The sequence below is a fragment of the Chelmon rostratus genome, chromosome 18, assembly GCF_017976325.1.
Source record: "Chelmon rostratus isolate fCheRos1 chromosome 18, fCheRos1.pri, whole genome shotgun sequence".
Classification (NCBI taxonomy): domain Eukaryota; kingdom Metazoa; phylum Chordata; class Actinopteri; order Chaetodontiformes; family Chaetodontidae; genus Chelmon; species Chelmon rostratus.
In genome coordinates, this window is record NC_055675.1 from 1,402,767 (window position 1) to 1,422,628 (window position 19,862).

Sequence of the window (19,862 nt, forward strand, 5' to 3'; positions counted from 1 at the left end):
ACAAGCAGTATATGGTCACACTGAAACATCTGCATCACGATCAGGCGGAGAGAGGTCATGATTGGCAGGTCGGTGGTGCACGGGGAGGGCGTGAAGACAAACCCTCCTATCATCCACAATTACTCATCCAATGACAGGAAAGCTACAGAAACACGCACTGCACACAGCCGATTCATGCGGCGTTTCAGATTCCAAACGCTGAGTTAGTGCCTGCAACTCTGGAAGAGTTTTGTCAGAGAAGACTGCAACATAACCTGTGAGCTGACTGCTCATTTGCTCCACACAAGAAAACTCACAAACAAAATGTATGGAAAAATCGAATGCAAGATACGTACAAGCCAACAGTGTGCAATGTTTTAAGAACAAGCTCAAAAAATGAGTTCAGGTTTGAAGAACAAATGAAAAGTAGCCATAGTAACTGTGCGTTAGCGCGAATACACTGCTCCTTTTGTTTTACATGTTTCAGAAATTGCTAAAACATTGCTCACACAGGAGGAATTTGCTCCATCGCTTAAGAAGACAAGAAACGCATGGAAAAAGCCAGAACGCAGACTTTGACTTAAGATTTTCTTTATCAAATTTAATTTGACAAATTCTATTTTGATTTTTCTTTTAGTGAAATTACATTTCTATTCCATTTTTTAACACTTTTTTTGCACTGCAATCCACTTGATTGGGGCTATAGTATCTGTGGTTCAGTCCAAAAACATATCAGTATGATTTTTATTCTCCTCTTTTTATTCTAGATTTGCAAAACTCCATGGTAACAAAAAAAACACCTGCTTTACCTGAATGCTTCACTTCACTGTAGCTCACAGGTGTGTCACAGGTTACAGATACAGTTTTAAAAAGTCATTTCACCGGTTAACAGAGTTGACAGAAAATGAGCCAATGAACTATCATGATGATTACTTACTCATTTATCCAAAAACATGAAATATTTGATTTCTTAAAAATGACTGATATGTCACTCATATCATATTTTGCGCAGTTTATTGGACAAAATAAACAGTTTTGAAGCATTTAGATTCTTGGAAATTACAGTAGTCTTGTTTTCTTTTTTTACATTTCAAATATTTAAATGTGTTTGCAAAAAGGGGTTTCAGTTGCATCTCACAGTTGTCAGCACTGGGTGGAACCTGCTCATTTGTCATGGAAGCTTACTTAAACTGATGAAGACTGTGAGATGTAATTGAAAGCACTGGAAAAAGCTAGGAAATAGATGCTGAGTTGAGATTTGGCCACAGATATAAGGTGACGTTATTTAGCTGAGTTATTAAAATCTCTAAATCTCTAAATCTGCTGGTGTGCTGCTGAGAAAATGTAAACTGTTTCCAATACAAATAAACTCATTCCAAGCCTGAATTTTATTCATTTGGTTTAGTGTGGTTATCTGCCTCTTTGTGTCTTATTCCAGTAGCTATTCTTGAAACAATGGAAAGTCTGGAAGAGGAATGAGCCTTGCACAACAACATTTACAACATAGACAGTTCAGACTAACCAGAGTCACATCACAGCTATCATGGAGCAGTTTAAACCACAGGCTGTATGAGATGATTTAGCTGTGACTGTAATGTAGAGAGAGCCTGAACACTGTGCCTCCGTTTGTGCCGCTGGTTCAAGAAATCTTTCACTTTCAGAATCAAATCAGCTGTGAAATCTCCTTTTTCCCTTCTCTTCTGCCACCAGTGTCAACTGATAACAATCAAACAGCTCGACCTGAACGAGTGCTTACAGCTGCGTGTTTGTGACAGCGTTATCATGATGCTTACAGCAGCCCGGCGATGAGCAGGGTAAGACAGATCAGCCTGTTTGTGGTCTGGAGGAGAAGATGACAACCATAGTTGGCTTGAAGCGCAGCATAAATGCTCCTCTTGTATATCATCCTGCAGGAATATACATCACTGTGTTCAAAGAGACTCTGTGATCACATCAGACTGAGCAGCACTTGCTTAGCATGATGAGAACCAATTTGCTTCCTCCCCTCCAGACACACTCCTTGAGTGAGATGAAAGGGAAGCTGTGCTACTGTAATTCATCTAAATGGCCGGCTCCTGCAGCCCTCCATGCTGCCACGGCTATTGATCTGTACTCTCTCCAACTCTCTCGCTGTGTCTGCCTTTGTTTCTCATCCTTCTTCTTCTCTACCCTTTATGGAAAAGCCTCTGCAACTGGACCTGGACTGAGTTTAGAATCATGCTCTTGCAAATTAAAACCTAAACGACTTTATTATAGAAAGGTAAGCACAGAAGATTTGCAATCTTATTGTTTTATTATTAGATGAGATAGTGTCTGAAATTGGCTATTTTATTTCTTAAGTCAACAATCTTGTATGTAAAATTATTTTATTAGATTAATAAAATGATTCTGTATTAGGTCAAAAACACACAGTATATTCATGACTGTATATAGACATATATATATATATATATATATATATATATATATATATAGAGAGAGAGAGAGAGAGAGGGAGAGAGAGAGAGAAATCTGACATCAAACACAGTATGGTCCAGTAAATGAAGTCAACTGAAGTCTTCACATAAAGCTGGAGCCTCATCTTATCAGCTGACAGCACAAGCTCCTCTCATTGACATACTAATGGACTGTAATAAAAACAAACCAACAACTGATCTATACAAAACACAGAACAAGGCTACAAAGGGGCAGCAGGGCTACAACTGATGATGACATCCATTAGCTATTAAACTCAGAGATATTTAAATACTCACTGAATATTTGGCAGTTTTACAGGATAACTGACTTAAATTACTAAGAAAATGTAATTTTCTGGACTCATGATTATCGACTGAGGATGAATTGGATAGAACAGAGTAATATTAAGGATTTATCTATTTTTATAGCGAGTTGAAGATCAATGTCCTCACATGCAAAACTGTAACCTGAACAATACCAGCTCCTCTAAATGATACAATAACAACTAAGTCATAAAGCAACTGTATCTATATAGCACTTAACAAAACAGTTTACAAATTCAAAGAGCAAATCTGAACTAACACACACCTCCAAGTAAAAAGAGAGTTACACACACACACACACACACACACAATGAACACATGCTAATAAGTAAGTGCTTCAAAACTGTAAGGAGCCAATCACGACTGAGATGCCTCGATGTGGCGTCTGACCACTGAGACCAACCAGAGAGAGAATAAATGAAATTCATATTAAAAATTCACCTTTAACATCAAACACAAAAGCTGTGAGTGCACGGTTAAAGCGAGGCAGGTAGCAGCTTCTCAGGCGCCCCCGCTGCGTCGTTCTCACGGGCTCGGCTGACGCAGATCTTGTGACTCAGTATCAACAGTGGATCATCCACAACTTTGCCTCGTTGACCTTTCACCATCTGTCCTTAATGACACGGCTCGGCCAGCGGACCGCACAGTGCGGCATGTGACCGCTGCAGGTACACAACAAAAGTCTGCCTGCTCGCTGCAGGCCAGAGGGAGACACAGGTGACACCTGCTGAACTGACCATGAACTCAAATTACACCTACTGTTTCTTCCCTTTGCTGCTTTACAGCTTATTTGGGTCATTTAGGTTCACATTTCCTGACTGCAAACGCACGGAGCTGACTGGATGATTTTTTTACCGTAATTTACCTTTTCTAGACGTCGCACCGTTTAAAACACCTTTTATTACTTGAGCTTCTGCATGAATGACTAACTGCTGGCTATCAGATGTCAACATCTGTCTTTTCACTCCCATTAAACATCGCGCTCTGGGGTCATTTCCTCAAGTTACTCTGGTTGCACTCTGAGCCCTAACTAGGGAAAGAAACATGGGATTTGTCAGTTAATATTGCTGCTGTGTATCATTTAGTAAAGAACAAGTACTAAAGAAAACAAGGTTGAAGAAGAGAAGAAGTTATTATTAAATAAAAAATCATGGAACTCCAGTAAAGTATTACCGCATTAAAATAGCATGTTTTGTGTTTTCCTTACTTTATAACTTAGTTTAAGAATATATACACACAACCCATTGCTGGAAGTGTGTGTTTGTATGTGTCTCCCTGGACAACCATAATTCCAGCCATTCCAAGATCATTTACACAACCATGTCACATGACATGAAATTTGCATGTACAGACGGTATGTGCTGACAAACATGTGACAGTGTCGGTGCATGTAGACACCAACAGAACTGTGCACGGAGTCTATTTCAGACTCACAATATCACCTCAAACTCCATGTGATGAAAGATATCCCAGACTTCAGCTTAATAGACCAGTGTGATGTTTTTATGCAGAAAAGTAGAGATTTGTCGTTCTCTGGGTGAACGATTGGCATGTTACCTGGAGGTCTGGACCACATCGCACCAGCAGTCATGACTGACTGCTTGAAACACTGGCAGTGAATTTCAAAAGACAGTTTTGCAGATTTACTTATATTACTGTGCTTTCTGGCAACAATTTAAATATCTTTACACCAAGAATTAGTCTAGTGATGCACCTAACAACCCACAATGAGCCTGACATGGAGGACACTTGGGTTTCTTTTGTGGCACCCATGTTCAAATGACATCATTCTCTTCTGACCAATCGAGCCGAGCCAACAGGAGTGAATTCTCCAAAAATATGACGTGAACATGCCCGGAGGACTTTTTACAGGCTCATTCACTTGAAATTACAGGATCGAATCACCGTAAACCTGGCTAACAAGTATCCGCGTACAGATTACACCCCCACAGGAAGGGCTGTATACGTGGATTTAACCCAACACATAGACTTTCAGGTTTTCCATTCCACATCTGTGTGCAACAAATGGAAAACCCATTGGGGTAAACGTCATGCTCTCAGTTTTTATGCTTTCAATCCACAGCTCTTTCTTGCTGTAGAATTAATGGTCCTTTTCGTGCTACTTTTTCGGTGCCATGATTAGGAAAAAAAAACCACCACGAGGAAAAGTATTGGGCACAGTGGGCCACTAGAGTGCACAGACAGGATCTCCACCCATGGCTGCCTGCTGTGAAATGGCAGGAAGCCACCACCAGCAAATCCTGCTGATCTCGTTGTAAGCTTACTGGTTTACAGTACAGCACGGGGGCTCGGTGCAGGAAATGGGCACATTACTGCACATCCACGCCCACAACCTCCCTCCTTCCCTCCCTCCACCCCACCATCCCCTCCCAACCACCTGTGCTGGTCTCACAGGATGCCCCCCCCCCCACAACCCTCCTCTCCTCCTTCACACAAACTCCTTTACAGCTGCACTCCTTCACCAAACCACACACTGAGCATGCTTTGTTGTTTTACACTCCACTGCTTCAACAACGTCAGTGAAGATATGATTGGGTTTACTGTAAACGGCCTCAGAATGCATGCAGTCGTTAAGAGGTCGGTTCACCCAGAACAGGAAAAACAATCTCACCTCTGGTGGTACGAAGTCATGCAGACAGTTTTGGCTGCATGTGAACAGGTTGTGAGAGTCAACGTTTTCATTTGTTTATGTTCTGTTGAAAATGCATACACTCATGCTGTGATGTTTGGAAAGATCTTGCAATAGAATTTTTTTCTGAATGTACTTTTTCAATTTTATGAGCACCAGAAACAAAATTCCACACACTCCTCCATTCAAGCATTTGTTAATGAACTTACTTAGACTGACTCCAGGCCTCTTTGCTATTCTGTAAAATAGTCAACAGGCAAGCTTGTACCAGTTATTACTAAATTATCTTATTGTTTGTGCATAAAATAAATGAGATGATGGGTTACCTTAGCCAGTTTTCTACAGCAGACGAAATCCAATTTAGCTAATGTTTGTTAAGATATTACAATAGTGGCATTCACATTTCTTCACAGCAGCTACACTGTCCACTTACGGTAATACCGAATAACTGCAGTTAAAACCTAATGGTGAAAAGTTATTTAACTGAGCGACCCCCCTGCACTTCAGCTGCTGAGGCTAATGTTAGCTTTTCAGAGTGAGGAAAACCTCCCCAAATCTTGGAGGTCTTAATTCAAAGCTATTACGGCAACAAAGAATCACATAACGTGCTTAAAGGTTTTACTGGCATATTTCAACCACTCTTCACTGTTTGACAGCTGCTAACCAGCAGCAGCCCACCTGTCAGGTGAAAAACTCACCATTTTATTGGTCTTTTTGAAGACCAAATCCATCATCCTCTCCATCGTTTCAAACATCCATATGATTTGAAAATTTCACTCATTCAAATGAAAAACAATAACTGAACTAAACTTCACTGTGTTGCGGTTCAGGCAGAAATCTTAGAGACAAACTTCTCAAGAGCAGCACAAAGCAAACAAAGCAATGGAAACTATCTGCTTTGCTGGATATCACGAGGGTTACGTGAAGAAAACTGTTTTGCTGCACTTTGAATGAACTGTCACTTTAAAGATGGATGCTCGTGGTCTCGTGTTATCGTCGAGTTTATTATCATGCAGCTATAATGATGTACATGAACCACGAGCATTTCTCACTGTCATCTCTGATATGTGAGCTCACAAAACAAGCAGGAGATCAAATCACTGTGTGCGCTGAGCGATCGGTCGTTCTTCCCTGACACTTTGTTTACTCCGACCTCTGAGGAGCATGCTTATTATTCTTCATCTCCACCACATTCATCAGCCGCAGACGTCAGTGCTGCGTGTTAACGTGCCTCACAGACACAATGGGAGTGTTCAGTTTTTACAGGGTGTCTCTGGTGTGCAAAGCAGTACAAATAAATCCACCCAGGGAGGAATTCTGACCTCTGCCACAGCCGGTGTCACTTCCAAGTTCACAGCCATCACCGAGTGGCTCTGGCAGACGGACAACAACGTCCTGCCGTGGGGTCATCCCAGCCCCCCCTCCCTCCTCCAGTAAAACAATGATCTCACTCCCCAAACCAGGAATCCGCTGATTGTTTGAAATACCTTCCACCATGCTTGACTGAGCGCCACTTCTTTTTCCCATCGACACAGAGAGAGGTGGGGGAAAACAAAATGACCGTGGCAGGAAATATCTAAGAAGAAGGCCTTCGTTTGGCCCCTACAGCTCATGCTTTAAATTTCAGTCAGTCACTACAAAGCCACTTTAACTCAGCAAGAATCAGTGGAAAACACAGAGAATGACCTTTAATGATGGAAAGGATGAGCATAAAACATGTGCCTGACCAATTTTGAGGCTGACATTCATTCTTGAGAAGACCAGAAATTCAAAAAACAATACATCAGCCAATACCCTTTTTTCTTCACAAACACATAATGCAAATATTTTGTAATACAAATGTGTCTCAGGAAATATATTTTACAGCTGAACAATAAACTTCATTATTAAAAATAACAGTAACAGCATGTATAAGATAGCAGTACACTTTGAATGGTAAAACCTTTGGAATTTAAATCATTTTAATCATTTTAACTTTAACTATACATGAAAAGGTACACTGCTTTTTGGCACAGACAGGAAATTAACCATGGCACTGATTATTGATATCAGTCAAGTAGCAGAGCCTGGCATCAAGTGTCTGATCAGATGTGTAATCTTGTTGTGAAGATGCTTCCAGATGAATTTTTAAGACTATTTTATTTAGTGAAGTTCCTCTATGGGGGCTTCTTTACAGACAACACCCCATATTCAAATGATAAAAAAAGGCTTTGATAGAAAACCATATTCACATAGTGATGGAGTTTTAAGGCTTAAAAATCAATCTTTAAGCCAGAACAAGTGAGTAAATTCACATTAAATATAGATTATTGTTTCAACTATATTAAACTTGATTTACAGATTTTAAATATAGGCCACAAACATTTCTTTTTACTACTTTGCAATTTCTGCTTGAGTATCGGTTAACACACACACCACTACCGATATATCTGTTACAATCCAGTATCTGATGAAGATATTGGCCTATCAATGTGCTAGTCTGCCGTGACAAAAGGAAAAAAAACTGGACCTGGATCTGTTCTTTCAGGAAAAGAACAGCATGTGCAGTATTTACATGACAAAATTCCATTGAGCTCGGCTCATAAATGGCCTTAAATGCCCTTTGATATTATACTCATCACAGTATCTTTGACACCCAGGCCTTTACCGTCTGGGTGAAGGATATAAACAGAAACTCTAAACAACACAGCTGCTTTATAGCCAAAAATCTTTTTCCTCAGCAGCCCAGACTGTAAGAGTTGTAATGAGTTTAACTCTGATAACTCAGCAAGAGGGAGAAAACGGTGATGACTGCAGTAGCAAGCTTCTCACTGTTGCAGTGTGCATTTCACTGTCAGTAAACAGAACAAAGGGTGTCACATATAAGGATACGACCTCAAACTTCAGAGGAAGAAGCACATTGTCTGCCTGTGCAGGAGGGGGGAGAACCGTGTCGAAACTCTTCATTCTAATGTCATCTACTCAGACGTCTTTATATTTAGAAACACAAACGCTTGTGACCAACAGCCAATATCTGTACTCTGTCAGGTGCAGTCGTATTTACAGATCTGTTAAGCATGTCAGGTGCAATTTAGCTAAAAGAAGAGGAAGTGCAAATTAGTACGTTTTCTAACTGAAAGTTCAAAAAAACACTTTTTTCAGTCAAGGTTACAAGAAGAAATCCATCACTTTACTTTGGCCGTCAAGCAGTAGACCGCCTGTTGCAGCCGCTCCGCAATACTATTACTTGTTTTTCTGAACTGTTGTCTACACTTTGTGAATCTTAAGCACTTTATGTAAACTTGCTCCACTACTACATTTTATTTCTATTCTTTTTTTCTACAATTATTTCATATTCATTTCATTTCATATTCTTTTTTTTTTTACTTTTCTCTATTTCTTTCCTTGTGCTATAACATCTGAATTTCGCTTTTGGTAATCAGTAAAGGCATATCTTATCTTGTTTTACTATATTTACTTTTACTTTACCTTACTCTTGCTATATGTGCAGTTTAATTATATTTTTACGTCTTTATAAAAGCATAACATTGGCTTATTTTACTTGGTTGGTAAACATATGTTTTAATACTTCCAGCAATGTAGTTACATTTTTGCTCTGTTTGTTTCTATATTTATTAGTCAGAATAGCACAAAATTTCAATGGAATTTGGTGTAGGAAGAAGTGAATAGATTTTGGTGCAGGTCCTAGAATTTCAAAAGATTTAGCTAGGCCTGATAAACTACTTGAATTATACACATTTGAATTCAAAACATCTTGAACATAAATTCATATTGTTTTTTTAGATTATTATATAGAGCATTTTGATAGAGATCTAGACTGAGATGATTAACTTTTTTTCTGGAAAATAAATGTAGACAATTATGCACATAGGAGGTATGCACTTAGTGCTTTCTAGTGTATATCTCTATGATATCTAGCATTCTTATTGCTATGGCAACCAGAACACTTACTAAATGAACCTCGAGTGAGATTTCTTTGTCAACTACAAATATAGCATGTAGAAAAAAATTCAAGTTCGACTGTTACATACTATACCCTAATGGGAGAACAAAACTAAACAAACTATAGAAGAATACGTCACAACCAACCGAATACCTTCTAATCAATGGAAATCCTGACAGTGAGGATTGTATGTGTACTGTTCTCTGGTCAGTGTTTCCACTTAATGTGTGACTCAGCAGCTGCAAAGAGAAAACTGCTGACAGACAATAGGAGGAGCTTAAATCGGAAATACTACTACTACTACTACTACAACTGTGTGCTTCAGTGTTCCCCAGGAGGACACAGAGAGGAGCTGCAAACACCACAGGAGGCCTAACCCTAGAGACATACTCTGTTTACATCACCTTGTTTTCATAGCAAACTGCTCTAATTTGAAATGGTATGCATATCAATTCTATGGGGGAAGCAGGGGGTGGGCTCTGGGGAGCACAAAGACAACAGTATTTACTATGAATAACCTTAGCAACTGTAAGAAAGTCCAGCATGCATATACAGAGGAGCTGGCCTAGCTTGATGCCATGATAATTGCTCTGTTACTGTTACCAAGGTGAATATCTATATGTGGCTTTTTGGCTGCCATGTTCCCAGTGGGCTCAGAGGGGGAGAAAAACTGTCGCACATGTCATTCACATTCTGTGACACGTGGAATAATAAAAGAAAGAGCACATACAAGTCAATGGTTTTTTAAAACAACATGCAAAAGCGTAATGAAAGTGAGTAAATATGGAATATGTTTCATTCAGCACTGGTCGATCAGCAGAGTTCAAAAACAACCGTAACACATGGTCAGGTTTCACAGATATTTCTATCAGCGTAGGTGTCCCAGAGGCAATTTCACAACTCAACTGCCCAGCTGGCAAAAGAAAGATGGACAGCTATGGAAGACATGCAGGGACACACAAATAAAAACGATTTGAGCTCTTCAATGAATTCTGAGAATGAAATGAAGACGAATTGAATTTCTGAATCCCAAAAACAAAATGAGAAATTTGAGAGCTGACAGTAAAGTCAAGCCAATAAACAGAATCAAGACAAAAGAGAAGACAAAAAAAGGAATCTATTCACGACATAGTGCCCTCGTAGATTAAACAACCACATGTAACATACACTAATTTCTACTAACAAGACACAATACAATGCTCCACACTTTACAGATGCAAAACTGGCCACTGAGGGTCTACAGCTGACAATGAGGACTAGTAAGTGTATGAAATCTCAACTTCCTGCTCACTAGTGTGTGTGTATTATATAGAGTTGAGTATGAATGAATGTAGGACTGACTTCTAAATGCATCTGAGCTGAATTCTGAAAAGAAAATGAGAATTCTCTTTTTCCTTTGAAAATTCTGAAACTACACAGAGAATTAAAGATTGAAAAGATTAAAGTCGGAATAATGAATAATATCAAAAATCCCAAGAAAAAGCATGATGAGAAAACAATTCTGAAATTAAATCTGAAGTCAATATATAGTCTTAAAAATTCTGTCAATAATAAATCTTAGTCTTTAATTCTCAATTTATGGGCAAAGATTAGGCCACAGTTGTGTTTTTTTTTTTTTTTAATTTGTCTTCAGAATCTGGGGGAAGGTTAGGGCTATGGGACTAAAACTGAGTTTTTGAAATTAGCACATAATAAGAAGAAAGAAGAAAACTTATTTTTTTCAATTTAAGAATTCCCAGAATCTTGTTTGAAACCACAACATTGAGAATTCAAAGTTTTCATTATAAATTTAACTCAATGCCACGAATAAAGTTGTTGTTCTGAGAAAAGTAATTCAGTGGAGGACCAAAGCTGTCTAAATAACACTGAATTTAATTCTGAAATTCATTGTTTTAAGACAGAGAATCTCATTTCAGAATCGTGAGATTTAAATGAGAATTCTGTGAAATTATGTCAGAATTCTCAGGAAGATTTTAGAATTCAAATTTGAATCTAATCTTTAAAACAAAGGCAAGAATAAACTCAGATGAAACTGAGTCTGCATTATGAGAAAAAAAACATTCTAACACTTAATCCTCAGAAGATCGAAATTCTGATAATACACTGAGAACTGACTGTAATCTCAAGAGTCATAATTTTCACACAGAAACCTTACATTTTGTTATTATTACTGGTTTAATCATAAGCCCTTGATTGATTTTTAAAAGCACCTTTTAATTAACTGGCTCCAGCTGTCTTCCATACCTTGCTCCAGCCTGGCATCTTCTGACTGAGGAGCTATCTTTGTCAAAGCAGCAGCAGTGCCAGGTTTAGCTGTGAGCACCTCCAGCTCACTGACTGTACGCAAACCAAGTGCAGCAGCAGCAGCAGCAGCACCTCTACACTGAACAGTCTCCTGCTCGGTGGGTGCAAGTTTAAACAGGACTCTGCAATGCTCTCCAGTTAACAGTAGTAGTAGTAGTGCATTAATCCAATACAAACAGGTCATTACACTGTGCTAAATGTTTTCTCTTCATTCACTGAACACCACTTTACACACGGCTTATTCTTCTAAACTGCCTCAATAACCACTGAACCTCCTGCCCTCCATCTTCCACCCTTACAAGTTTTAATTCCAAAGCGATTAGGACCAGATGTGCATTATTTCATTAGCACAATATGTTTTGCACAGTTGTAACCTTACGGATGACTACAGGAGGGTTAGTAAAGAGTATTAACTCAGAGCTCAGAGGGTGAGCTCTCTGCTCGAGGCAGTATGACAAGCCTGTGAGATCATCAAATGGGCTTGACGCAACTATCAGGATGATTTACGTGTCCTGATAATTCCTTACAGGCAACACAAGAAAAAAAAAACTAAACAAAACAAAAGAGAACAATCAGAAATCAGCCTGTGGTGTTTTACATTTGATAGCTTCTTGGCAAGTGTTTCCATTGTGCAGCAAACACACAGACAGGCACTGAGTCTGCAACCGCAGACTGATGGGAGCTGGGCATGGCGGGATAATGCAATCTGATTTCACATGGTGAGCGATAAAGCCAGTGCACATCGCTGCCGTGAACGATGGGAGAAGAATAATGAGCAGCCATGATATGACGGAAAGAAGGGATCACAACAGGGTGAGCGAGAGAGAGAGAGAGGGGGAGAAACAATAGCCCTCGGTGTAAAGTGCAGGATCTTAGATTTCTCCCAGCAGTGCTGTTCCATCTACGCCTCACACTGGCAGCAGCCCAGTCAAACATGCCTTTGTGCTGACGTGGGAGAGCTATGGGAACATGTTTTCTTCTTTTTTTCCTGGCCAAAGCACTGGCTTGGGATGTTGAGCTGAGCTGGTGGGGGTTACTCAAATATCCTCAGTGATGCAAACGATCCTTTAATGATGCAGAAAGAAAACAACATCCATGTGAGAGATGGGGATTTGCAGCTTTTTGTTCATTTCTTTACGGAGGATATGCTTTGCTTTAAAACCACACTGCTATGTTTCATAAGAATCAAAAATATTGCTGCTTTAGAACCTTAAGGGGTTGCTAAGGATCTTTCTACGATCACACAAAGAGATCACATCACTCAATCACATCCTACTCCAACTGCAATTTCATGAATCATTAACCCATAAGTGCTTGGTTACTTTTCAACACAAGCAGCTTCTTCTGTCATCAGGATTTTAATTAGCTTGATAGGAACTTCAGCGACATAAAACGTGAGTGCTGTGGGCTCAGGAAACCTGAAGGAGCTAGCCCTGGATGGTACAGTCCAGAACGGAAAGCATGAAGGGGGGACCAGCAGGGTCACATGAAGGGATCCTGTTGCCGTGTGGGATTTCAGCTGTGGCTGGGAACCCTGAGGGACTCATTATGTCCAGATCCCCAAAACAGCCTGACTGAGCTCAGACTGAGAGATGTTCCCAAGCCAAACTCAGCTTGGCCTTAATATATAATAACATTTTGTCCAACATGACTTATGACTTATCTTCACAGAGGGCTTCAACGGGGTCTTGCTGAATTCATTTTGATGCACCTGCAGTTACAGAATGTTAGGACTGGACACAATAGAAGAGGATGAAGCTTAATGTTGCAAAATTCTGCATAGTTTTTATTGTTATATATGGTGGATGGTTTAAAAAACGTCTTTTTTTTTTAGAGAGGTGAACCTCTAAACAGGGTTATAACATTCATTTTGGACATGATGTGCAGAGTATTTTCTTTTTTAACAACAAATACTACCAGAGCATTTTACAAGCTGATTGCATTACCTTCACAGTATTACATACACTAATGTATCAATTTGTAAGCCAGTGACAAAATACAATAAATTACTTAAGTATCCCCCCATAATTATGTTCCTGGTAGTGACAAGGCTTTAACAGCATTTGGACCTCAATATCCTCAAATATACAGAAAATAGAATATTGAATAAGTAACTGAATAAATGAAATACGTATAAAACAAGATAGAAAAATTATCTTCCTCTTTCCTACAAAAGATTGCAGCAGAAAGCAGTTTTTGGTCATTTCATTAGATTATGCAGCAGTGTTTATTTCCAGTGTCTTGTCTATACAAAGTGCCAGGTGTAATCAGTCTGTTTGTACTATTTTTGGCCCGGAGAGGACCCAGTGATGTCTGGCCCACATTTTAACCAGTATGTCCCACAAGCTAAAGGCTTCTAATATAACTTACTTAACTTATTTACTCTGCACATAGAACTTCTGTTGTCTGGTCTGGGCTGGGTGGTCAGGGTGTATCGCGTCCCCAGCATTTCTTAAGTCCTGGCAACAGCCCTAAACCCCACGCAACATCACTAATGCTACTTTGAAGCTGCAGGTTCTAATAATGGAAGTGACAGAAGTGAAGAAGAAGCTCAAAAATGTGATGCAACAACATGGCAATAATTCAGTGTCATTGCTGACATTCAGACGAATGACATTGGGATAATAATATAATTTAAAAAAAATCTTGCTAAACTGGAAACTTTTGTCTGATGATAATGTTTGTTGAGAAATATGTTTCAATCACTGAGCTATTCAACAGACTATATTCTGATGCTGAAATGCAGGGAAAATGACTCATTTATTATTTTTAGCATTATAATATACTGTAGAGAATGAGCTATCAAGATGAAAATGCCATGTGTCGTGTCATTCCTCTGTTTGTGCAGCTGGACAAAGAAAATGATGATGCAGAGAAATACATATGATTTGATATTTCAGATGACAGACTGATCTATGCAGGGGAAATAAAGCGCTGGCAGATCGGATGAAGTGGCATTTAAGCCTGACTGAGTCACTGTGGGGTTTACAGTTTTGGACACCCCTCCTCCCCCTCACAATAAGCAGGGGATTGCCATGCATGGGAAAAGAAAGGCAGCGGGGCTACTGTACAGAACAAAAGGTTCTGTGCGTAAAACTGCGCATGAGTACTGGCGCCATGCACGTGTTGTGAAAGCAGAGCGATGTCAGTGAACGACAATGTGTTTTCATTCCTGCTCCCTTTAAAATCACATTGATCAGATATTCCGACGAGACTGAAATCCTCTCCTCTCATAATGCAGTCAAAAAAAACAGCAGCGCGGATTCACGGAAACCAATAATTCCAATATTAGATTAAAAAAATAAATAACAGCAAAAATGCGACACATCATGTGAGAAATGGTCGAGGAAGGAGGGTGATGCTGCGATTCCCTCAGTGCCATCATCGCGTTGCATCAGCACAAACAGACAAAGAGGCTGTGATGCCGGATGTCACTGCTCCTCAGAATGCTGTATCACCGCATTAATGGCAGCATCACTCACTCCCCTCTGATTTCAGGCACCTCACCGCCAAGTCAAACACGTGGCGATCCAACAATAGTATCCCGAAATAAACACGTTTATTCTGCCTCCTTGTTCTGCCAAGAAGGAGCACAGCCTGCCTGGACGCTGAGGACACAAGCTTCATTATTTCATTCAACGACACACTCTGCAAAGCAAATGTGGGCGCTGAAAAATGAGATGAAGCTTGGCACCCGATGTATTCCCATTGTGAACTTCACTGTGTCAAAAACACATTTAATATCTAACAGGCATGTGTAAGACGTTAACCGATCGTATGCATAAAAGCATGTGCCACCAAACTGAGTTATTAAAGGATTTTTAACGAAAAATATGCATATCAGGGTTCTTCTTTTATTTCTGAGACGAATTAATCAGCGACCTGCATCGCAGCATAATTTACTGACTCCAACATAATGAGACTGACAGGGACTGACTAAGCCACTACTGCAGCATCCATTCACATGACAATGCAGGACCGCGCGTAAAGGCGCAGCTGCTTCCATACTGTCACCGCTTGGTGAAAAATCACCGATGTGTTCTTTTATTTTCGGCAAAGTGCTGTCCCGATCTTTGTCACATGAAGGGTTAAAGATAATGAAAATATGGGTTCTTAAACGACACCGTCGAGCGATTGATGATTCCATTGGCTGTCGGAGCAAATAAGGCTCGTCCTTACACAGCAAATATTTTGATGATTTATTTAAAAAGTGGATTAATGAGGAGGTGTGGTAAAAGATAAGACAGACAAAATGCTCCAAGGCATGGTATAATAATAATAATAATAATAATAATAATAATAATAATTAATTGGACGATTGTACATGTAGTGAATGAGGGAGGTGTGTAGTGACGCTGCATGTGACAGACTGTTATTTTCTGGAATAATCTTCCTCGTAGCAGCGGCATGCCTAACCCTCCTCTGGGATCATCTACTTCTCAAAAACAGAGAAAAAGGGAGCGCACACGGCGTATTGACTCAAAGCATAACAGGATGTGGTACAGAGTTCAGTTTCACTCCCGAACCCGCGTTCACACCCCAAAACATTACATCCTTAAATACTCGCACCACCGCCAAGCTTTCAAGATTCATGCATGCGGTTTTTCTGTTTTTCTATTAGTGACTTTTTTTTTCCATACATCGCAGGGAGGACTCTGTAGGCTGCAGCCCACCACTGCGCCACTTACACAAGTTTGCAACTCGGCTATGAGAGCATCAACAATAGACTGAGATTGACAAACGGGGAAATCATAGAAACAGCAGCGAAATGTTGTCCAGGGAGAGAGAAAAGACGCTGAGAAACGTGCACGGCAGCTCACCTTTTACTTTCTATTCTGCGCGTATTCCAGCCCTTTTGTCCGTTTCCCTCATAAGTTCTTTCACATGATGACTCGCTTTGTCGTTTCCTCAAAGCCTCCCGGCTGCAGATAGGTGACTTCTTCTCCCGCTGCTACAACTCGGTTATTTCTCACTTAGAAAAAAAAAAAACAACGTCGGTGATTCTCCGGTCTGTTGTTGCCGCTGCTGCGTGTACGACTGCGCGCGCGCGTGTGCGTGTGTGTGTGTGTGCGTGGTGATCCAGCGCGGCGTGCCGCTCCGTCTCCGCTGTTTGTTACACTCGACTGGAACGCCTACTCTCAGTCGCTACATTGTTGACATTCGGCCGCTGACGTCACTCTATCCCCTCATTCACAACATCGTTGGCGCGAGGCGGCGTTGCGTTGGTGCCGGCGGGAATCGCGCGCGTACGCCCTCGTCTGTGCGCAGCGGAGCTTGGAGAATCGCACTACCGGCTGCTCGCTGAAAGCCCTCCCCCCGTGCTCGCTGGCTCGGCGGCTCGGCGGCTCCCCTCCCCTGCTCCCGGTGCACACAGCGGGAATATGACGCTGAGAGATGACACGAGGCGTAACATACTGAGTTTAGAATTGTCTTTTTTATTTCGCTGCTTCTTTCGTTGAGCCAAACCACCTTATAGCTCTAAGGTGGAGCTCATTTCCGTCCAAAGCACGCTAGTTACATGTTTGACGTTTTCGATTAATATTTTTTCTCCAATTAATGTTGTTGAAGAAAGGCGGCCATTAAAGTGTGCCAGCTTAAAAAGAAAATGCTTGAAAAAAAACTTCTTTGGCCTATTTAGGCCTATATCAGTTTGTAGTTTATTGAGATCAGAATCAGGTTTATTGCTAAATAAGTTTTTAGGTATAAGTAATCATTGTACGTGAAGGTTAAGAAACACAGCTATAACATAGAACACTTGATAAAAATATAGAAACTGCAACACGTCGTCTACAATAATCTGCTTTTAAAACGAGCTGTCCAGGCCATGTCAGGATGACTCACTGATCATGCAGATTACAACTGGATTTGCTCTGTAGTGTTTACCTGGCAAAGCCTGCTGGACATCATCTCTTACAAAGGAAAAGTTTAAGGCTTTAAAAACTGCCAGAAAGCTCTAATGATATTTCCTGGCAACAGAAAACCATTAAAGAAATGACTCCCAACAAAGGAGCTGCAATACAAATCTGAGGGGGGGGTGAGATGAACCCCATGAAGAATAGCTGCAAACTATTAACATGAACCAATCTGAGAAGAGAATATATCTGGTTGAGGGATCTGCTGACAGTTTATATAAGAATCAGAATCAGCTTTAATGGCCACACTAACAAAGGATTTGACTCCAGTTTTTACACTGCTGTCAGTGTACTTACACAGGAACATATGCAACCTGTGATTAGCAGGCCTGGATTAACCTGCCAAGGGGTTCCAGGCACAGTGGGGGCACGTGTCCTACAAGAATTTTTAAATATATTATTTTTTACTACATCTTTTTCTAGTTATGATCTTTATATCCGATGCATTAAACATATTCTTCTATTTATGATATTGCTCATACTTCAAAGTCACACACCTCCTTTCCCTTTGGTATTGGTGTCTTCCAGAAACTGCAGGATGAACTGAGGCAGTGGCCAGCACACAGCACTCAACTGCACATCAATGCTGGAGGAGACGTTGGCTGCAGCTTAAATGTTGCTGAAGTGGTTAGTAGACCATCAATCACTTTTTCAAACGTGAAAATCAAATGCAATTAGTTATACACACTTAACTGCATTAATTAATTAATTCAAATATAGTCACAGCTTGCTTTGCAAGATAGTTGGCGAGTGCCAGCTAAGTTAGCAGCCATCGCTCAGTCCAGTTATTTAGCCTTCTGGCTCGCTGGCTAGTCGTGACTTGTGAGAGAATAGCATCCAATTCGATGTTGGTAAGGGAGAGCTGTGTGAATCGTATGGCAGTGAGCTCGCACCACTATCACATACTCATTATTCATTAGAAATATGACAGAAAGCCTCAGCTCTGCAAGAGGTGAGATTTAAAGTGTTTTCAGACCATTTCAGACCAGTCATGGGATGATGATGATGATGATGATGATGATCAGAAAGTTAAAGTTGCTGATCTGTGTGAAGCAGGGGAAGATTAATGAATAACCCATTAACAACTACTACTACTGCTACTACTAATCGCTGATAGAGCAGACGCTGCTATGTGATGTCAGCACAGTGTCATAGTCTCATCTGGACTCATGCTGCTTTCTAGTCATTGTGTTTGAAAACACAGCTATTACCATGCTGGCTTTATCGTCTATGTTCTCTAAATTAATTTGCATCGTGGATATAGTCTTTTTTATAGTTTTTTTCATGGGACTTTATGCCCCTTAAAATTGTTGGTGAAGCAGATGAGATTTAGCTCTTCCACAAGAGAAGAGGCAGCAGTGAAGAAGCTAGTGTAGAAGTGGGAGGGAATAAGTGTCCTTTTAAATAACCCGAACAGCACAAACAGCATTTACCCTCATATATATTAGGAACTAAAACTGATCTAGTGTTATAATAATAATAATAATAATAATAATAATAATAATAATAATAATAATATGCCCCCTGCTCAAATTGTGCCCCAGAATTTTGGCTTGCAAGGGCTCCCATTAACCCTGCAGCAGTTTACACGGTACACAGTAACTTCATTATTTGCCCAGAGACCTTGAAAGCAACCGGTTGGCTTACTATACTATGCTGGAATAAAACCAACTGGCCCTCTATCTCAACTAGCTTGTTGAAGTTTGATTAAATAAAACTTTGTTCAGCAGTTTGCACAATGTGCGTGCAACGTGCACGACAATCAAACAAGGCTGTGACCCAGTTCATGCTCTTCGTTCTTAGTTGATGTTATACTTTTGTGCTACAAATTTCTTTTCAAAATTGGGATAATTCAAATGACCAAACCCAGCTGACAAACAGTAAACCTTGGGCTTTTGAGGCCCCTCGGGGTCCTGGGCTGTGGGGCAGTCACAGTTGGTTAACTGTAAACTCACATATACTCACTATAAGGTAAGCATTAAGTTCAATAGATGCATTACAGCATCCTAAAGAAACATCATATTGTTATACTGCTTTATTATTGTACAGGAAGATGCAGGGTGATTGTTAGTTGGTGAGGAAATCATTTATGTGGGGGCTGATTTCTCAAATTCTTAAAGTGAAAACACCAGCGCAAACAAACAAACAGACATGCAAAGGCATGATGCTAAATGAGCGGAGCGAGGCGGTGGGAGGGAGGCAAGCTGGAGAACGCTGTTCGGCTTAAACATGAGCCATGTGAGGGAGGCAGGGTTTTTGTTCTGGAGGGAGCTCACATCCTATTTGGACAGGCA

General features: G+C 40.4%; 1 protein-coding gene across 1 annotated transcript in view; it reads right to left on the minus strand.

Annotated features, from left to right (window-relative positions):
- Window positions 1–16,598, minus strand: part of bach2b (BTB and CNC homology 1, basic leucine zipper transcription factor 2b) — an 84,850-nt gene extending 68,252 nt beyond the window's left edge. The window contains exon 1 of the mRNA XM_041958843.1: window positions 16,477–16,598. The gene's annotated coding sequence lies outside the window, so the exon portion shown is untranslated. The remainder of the gene's footprint in view (window positions 1–16,476) is intronic.
- Between the last annotated feature and the right edge of the window lie 3,264 nt (window positions 16,599–19,862).